Below are 6,363 nucleotides of genomic sequence, written 5' to 3'. Positions count from 1 at the left end.
TCATCGTCATAATGAAAACAGGATTATTGCAACTAATAATAATTAATTCAATGTATTACTTGCTGTTTATTTGTAACTGTTTGTGAAATTTATTCTTGATGAACTGTTCTTTCCCTTCACATCCATTGTAGTGACAATGGGCTTGGCTTATTAAAGAGGGGCGTGGTTTGTCAAAAGACAGGTTCCGCCTAGCAGTTCTCTCAGCCCCTCCAGTCTCTGATAACTCTTTTTTCCTCCTCTCTCCTTTCTTCTTTTCTCTCCCTCCCCCTTTCTTTCTCCATACAGTTGCTGTAACAGCAGAAACATATGTGCTCTCTCTCTCTCTGACATCATCTGAGCTCGCTGCATGGTCCAGCAGGAGGGTGGAGGACGCATGGTGAAATGCACAGAACAAACTTCAGTCCTTCTTTCAGAGCTTTTCATCAACTTTCTTTCCTCCACATGTGTATTTGTCAGTGTAGCTTCTATTTAATACTGGTTCAGATTTGGTGCAATTTTTGCATTTTGTGTGTGTGTGTGTGTGTGTGTGTGTGTGTGTGTGTGTGTGGTATGTGCTGTGTTTTTGGGTATTTGTGTGAATGTGTGTGTCTTTGCACCTTTAAGCATGACAGGAGCTTTGCTATTTCACCTGGATCCTTATGTTAAACCGAGCCAATGAGAGCACACCTGAGCAACCCGCAACAGCCAATCGCAGCGCAAGGGAGGGACTTTGGAAATGCTGAAAAAACACCACACATGAAAGTTATTAAAAAGAGAGAAAGACAGGCCAATGGAGTGAGACAGACAGGATTCCTTCAGACAAAATGACTCACGTGGCGCTGAATTTGTGTCAGTTTTTAGTGGATATATTCACACGTTTAACACGCTCCGCTTCTGAGGATCTGGTTCTGTCTGATGGGGACTCCTCTGAGGGGGCTGGAAGTGATGAAAGCGGGGTGGGTGATGGAGGGATAGACCCCACACCCCTCCGCTGGTGAGAATGTAAGGAGCTTTCCTGGAACTATTGAGAGTTTCCAAACTTTTTTCCAATGGCAACTGGTCTGAAATGGAGAGAAGTGGAGAGTTAGATGGCAGAAAAGACAAATAAGAGGAGGATGAGAGGAGAGAGAGAAACAGGATTAGATTACAACAGAAAACTACATTTCCTACATCACACCAGAACAGACAATTAATCAAACAGGGTGAATGTCACAAACAGTCAAGCGTTATTTCTAAAAGATAAGCCTGTTTTGAACATTGTGACATTATTTTCACAATAAAGTGCATTTGCCCAATTTATATAATGCAAAAATCTAACTCTCATTACTGTAAGGTGACAAAAGTAATGTTAAATAATAATACTGTAATGCCTTGTAAATCATGGTAGTATTTGTTGTACTGCCTAAAAATCAATTATTAATTATTATTTGCTATATATTTATATATATTATCATAATATATAAAATAATGTTTTTTTATATTATTTTAAATCAGCTTGGACCAGACACATATACAAACAACATATAAAACATGCATAACATTATATAAAATATGAACTTTATATATACATAATAATATATATATATATATATATATATATATATATATATATATATATATATATATATACATAATAATATTTAAAACTTGCAGTATAATACAGTATTATATTAAAAAAGTAATATTTTAGGAAAATTCAATGTGAATCATAATTGAGAAAAAATGTGGTTTTCAAAAGTAAAAAATATAGACACATTACATGAAGTGTCATAAAAATAATACTGCATAGCAAAACATGAACTAAAAATTGTCCTAATTTCTTAACATCGCCTTATTCATTTTACTGTAATGTGGGTGTGTATATATATATATATATATATATATATATATAATTTTTTTTTTTTTTTTTTAACGTTACAAATTTACGTTAAATTTAACCCAACGGTTGGGTTAGTCCATATTTGACCCAAAGTTGGGTTGAAACAACCCAGGTTTTTTTTTTTTTTTTTTTTGAATTGATACTGATTTGGGAAAAATAGTTTTTTTGATAAGTCCTGTCAAATTGTACTTTTTTATTATAATATTATATTGAAAGAAACATATTCTTTTCTATTTATTGTTAATATTTTAAATAATTTGATGTGTTTTATATTATTTTCTTTCTTTTTATTGATAATTTAATGATGATATATCTAAATATATAACAAATTATATATTTAAATATACGTTTATGCTATTAGAACAAAAATTATAATGCAAATGTGAATCTAACCTAAGAGAATTTCTTCAGGCAAAATGTCTCCTTTTTTCCTTCATAAAATGCTGCACGTTTTCCTGAGATTCTCCCATAAAGAAAATCACACTTCTCAAACTCTGTCTTAGCAACTCCCTATACCATTGAATGAAATGTCTCTCTGACTGAAGAGGATGATATGGTCAGTCAGAGAGACATAGTGTGTCTATACCATAAAACCAATCTCCACATTTGTGCAGACGGAAACTTCACAGCCATCAGTAAAGAAAACATGGCGCGCTTGCGGTGCAAACCTGTAATCAGCTGGCTTCTCTCCGCTGGGGTTGCGGTGTGGTGGGACAGTGTGTGGTAGTTTAGGGTTCAGTAATGGCCACTGTCAGTCCTCACACTCGGAGACATGAACACAACAGCGGTGTAAATCACAGCTCAGATGAGGAGCAGGTCAGTTTTAAATGATTCCTCTGGATTGTGGCCTGGGAACACACACACACGTTCACTTAACTGCTGCTGTATTTTAAAAGCCTTGGCCTGGGGACGCATGTGTCATTTGGATGTCAGCAGGTGTGACATTAATCCTGATTTATGATATTTCAATTCAAAGTACAACTTTCCTCTGCTGTTTTTCCCTTTCGGTGAGACCTGACAGAACACTCCAGACTAACATCACCACAGACAGCCGTTAAAGACTCTCTCAGATGGCAATGAAAAAGACCTGGATGTAGCATTTGCGACCTCAGCAATCACTTTCACTGACCTTACAAAAAATATATACCATCATGAAATTTTGAACATGTACTGTTATACCATGGTACTATTATTGTGCTATTTTTGGAGAAGTACCATGGTATTTTGGACATGTACTGTGATATTATTGGGATATTTTGGACATGTAGCCTTATACTATTGCATGATATTTTGGACATGTACTGTATCGTGGTACTATCACTGTATTTTGGTTGTGTACACTGATATTATTGGGACATTTTGGACATGTACCCTTGTAGTACCATGGTATGCTTGGAAATAACATGGAATACCACATAAAATCACGGTACATAAATTTCAGTACTACAGTAAAATCATATAATTTGACACCACTACAGTATTTTTTTTTTTTTTGGAGCAAAAGATGTGTCTTTGCTAAAGCTGAAGTTCAGTTGAATCTATTGTCTCTTCAATTATTACTTACCATTGTATTTACATGGTACTTCAGAAAATACCATGGTATTCATGGTAGATTTTCAAAATTACTATTACCATGAAGGATCTCTTTCATCAGACCTCAGTTTTCCTTCTGTTCCGTATACGTCTTAACCTCTCTCTCTCTCTTTCAGTCCTTAGGTATGAGAACCACAGTGGCCAAGAAATCCATGGAGGACGTCCAGCTAGAGAGAGAGAGAGAGAGAGAGAGAGAGAGAGAGAGAGAACAATCAACTTCAATGGAAACGAGCCAGTCAGAAACAATTGATGAAATGAGCGAGGGAGAGAATGAACATATCTTCATGTTTTCTCCTACTGTATAAAGACAACCAACTTCTTTTCGTATCATTTTTTCTTTATTCATGCCCCACCTCCCCCCTCTCTTTTCAGCAGACAGCCTGACTCACTCCATAAAATCACTGAGGGCTCTGGGGTTTTGAAAGCTGGAAAATATTCTCTGGCTTTTTTTCCATTATTAAGCGACTCCTAAAACCCCAGGATCAACAGTGAGGGAAAAGGGGGAAGCAAATGGAAAGGCAATGAGATAGTGGAGAAATGTGGGGGTAAACATGTTTAGAGCTTTGGTTGATGCGTCACTGTCCGGATATGTTCTGATTTAATGCCAAACATTGTTATTTTACAGTCCAGCTTCACTGAATTGCTTCATTTAGCTGGCCAACTCTAGGTTAGTGTGTCTAGTGTAGGTTGGTGTGTGTGTGTGTGTGTTTAGCTTAGTGCTGATGGATGACAGCAATGTAGAAGTGATTCATTTTCCAGAGAGCTTCTTCTGTAAACACTAACAAACACAAACACACACACACTGACCTCTTAGAAATCATCCGTGAATGTCAAAGGGGGGCTGCTGATGTGGAACCCTGGGTAGGGATGTTTTCCTGTTGAGTCTTTCCAGACAGAGGGATCATGCCCTGGGACACAGACTTCCAGCCTCCCCCTACCAACCTCTTCTTCTTTTTCCTAGTGACTGATGTAGAGAAATGAAGAACAGGACAGATCCAGAGGTTGTAAGGGTTCATGATGGAGGTGTTTTTTTGATTCTGTGGGCTGATTTGTTCAGAACAATTCTCCCAGAGATGATTGGCAGGTCTGAAAATGACTGCTGACAAGTGGTTAAAGCACCGACATGAAACAAATGGTCAATGTTTTACAGTTTGAACATGGACTGAAACACCAGCTGAACAAAATGACAACTCTCACTTCCACCTCAACTTCAAAACAAAAGTTCTTGAATGAACAGCAAATCATGTGAGTATTCCATAACTCTTCATCTGCAGGTTCAAGAATTAATCTGAAAGTTTTAGAATCAACAGCGAACAGTGTGAAAGTTCTAGAATTTAACACAGCCTCTGAAAGTTCTGCATAGCAATAAGTGTGCAACTCTAGAGCCTCTTAAACATTATTGACAGTAAACCATGTTTGTATTTCAAATTTCACATCGTCGTACTGCTTGCGAGTTTCCTCATTTGTAAGCTGAATAAATGAATTCAGTAAATTAACACATTAAAAAGCAAATAAATATGAATTTTCTAAACTCATACACAGCCATCTGGAAGTTCTAGAAGTGACTGCAAAAATGTGTAAAGTACAGAACCCACATTAATTCCTTATGCGAATGGTCTAGATTTAAACACAGCCTTTTGCAAGGTTTAAAATTGACAGCAAGAACACACATCCATTCCTCTGAAAGTTCAACAAACAGCAAACTGTGTGAATGTTTATGAACTCACACAAAGCAGTCTGCAAGTTCTAGAACCAACCAGATGTGAGCTCTAGAACACAACTTCCCCCTGAAAGCTCTAGAACAGAGAATCTCTGAATGTTCTCAAAAACACATTCTTGAAAGTGGCCCCTTTAAAATACTTGGACTTGACAGTGAACTATGTGAAAGTTCTACAACTCCTATCCAAGTTCTATGATCTAGTACTAAGATTATCAGCAAGTAGGAAATGTAGAACACATGTTCTTCTTTAAGGTTTAGAACTAATGGCCATGTGAACATTCTAGACCCAACTATTACAAATTCTCTCTACAACCAAAATCTCTCAAAGTTCTAGAACAGGTAGAGAATCAAGTTAAAGTTCTAGAACTCACAGAGTTATCTAGAAGTTCTAAAATTGAAAGCCAGCATGCAAGCCATAAAACCTACATATATATCCTAACGTTTTAAAAAACTATAATGAAAACTTTCCAGCGCTCACATACAGCCATCTGTAAATTCTAAAACTGTGACAAGTGTGCAAGCTCTAAGACCCACATACATTACCATTTGAACGTTTTAGAACAGACTAGGAAATACATTCTAGACTCAAACAAAGCTATTTTTAAGTTTTAAAACTGAGAGCAAGAAACATTCAAACCCTAGAACCTACATTTATTACCCATAAAGATGTAGAACTGACAGAGAACCATATGAAATGTTGTAGAACTCAAAGTTCCACTTTTGAAGTACACAAGAACTGAAAGCAATATACAGTATGTCGACAGACCATGTGAATCTTCTAGAACTGATAGTGAGTGTATAACCCCTGGAACCTACATGTATCCCTCTGAAAGTTGTAGAACTAACAGTGAACCATGTGAAAATTCTAGAACTCATTGCCAACCACCTGAAAAGTGCAGAACGCACAGTCAACAGGCTGAATGTGAAACAGCAAAGTAAAGACACAGGGAATCCCTGCTTTGAGCACTTCTGGAGACAGAGCACTTCAGCTGGGCACGTGGGCACCGCTCTGCCCCTCAGAAGCAACATCACGGAGCTCCCCTGGAGTGAGAAACAGATGGAAAAACCAGACAGAACAGAGAGTGGGTGAGATCTGGCCTGGCCGCTGGATTGGTCACAGAACAAGAATGTGGAAATAATGACACAAATAAGCAACCCACCCCCCATCAGCCGTTTCTGCTTTCACTCCCTC

The 6,363-nt window shown here is 37.4% G+C and overlaps 1 long non-coding RNA gene across 1 annotated transcript; it reads right to left on the bottom strand.

Annotated features, from left to right (window-relative positions):
- Positions 1 to 716: 716 nt before the first annotated feature.
- On the bottom strand, positions 717 to 4,746 carry LOC122149271. The gene is made up of 3 exons (XR_006162899.1): positions 4,259 to 4,746; positions 2,527 to 3,618; positions 717 to 1,040 (listed from the first exon to the last, which is right to left on the bottom strand). It is a non-coding gene; the product is annotated as an uncharacterized LOC122149271 (long non-coding RNA).
- Positions 4,747 to 6,363: the final 1,617 nt, after the last annotated feature.

This window comes from Cyprinus carpio, chromosome A21, assembly GCF_018340385.1.
Source record: "Cyprinus carpio isolate SPL01 chromosome A21, ASM1834038v1, whole genome shotgun sequence".
Classification (NCBI taxonomy): Eukaryota; Metazoa; Chordata; class Actinopteri; order Cypriniformes; family Cyprinidae; genus Cyprinus; species Cyprinus carpio.
Note: the sequence above shows the minus strand (reverse complement) of the source record. Positions and strands in the feature narration are given on the sequence as shown.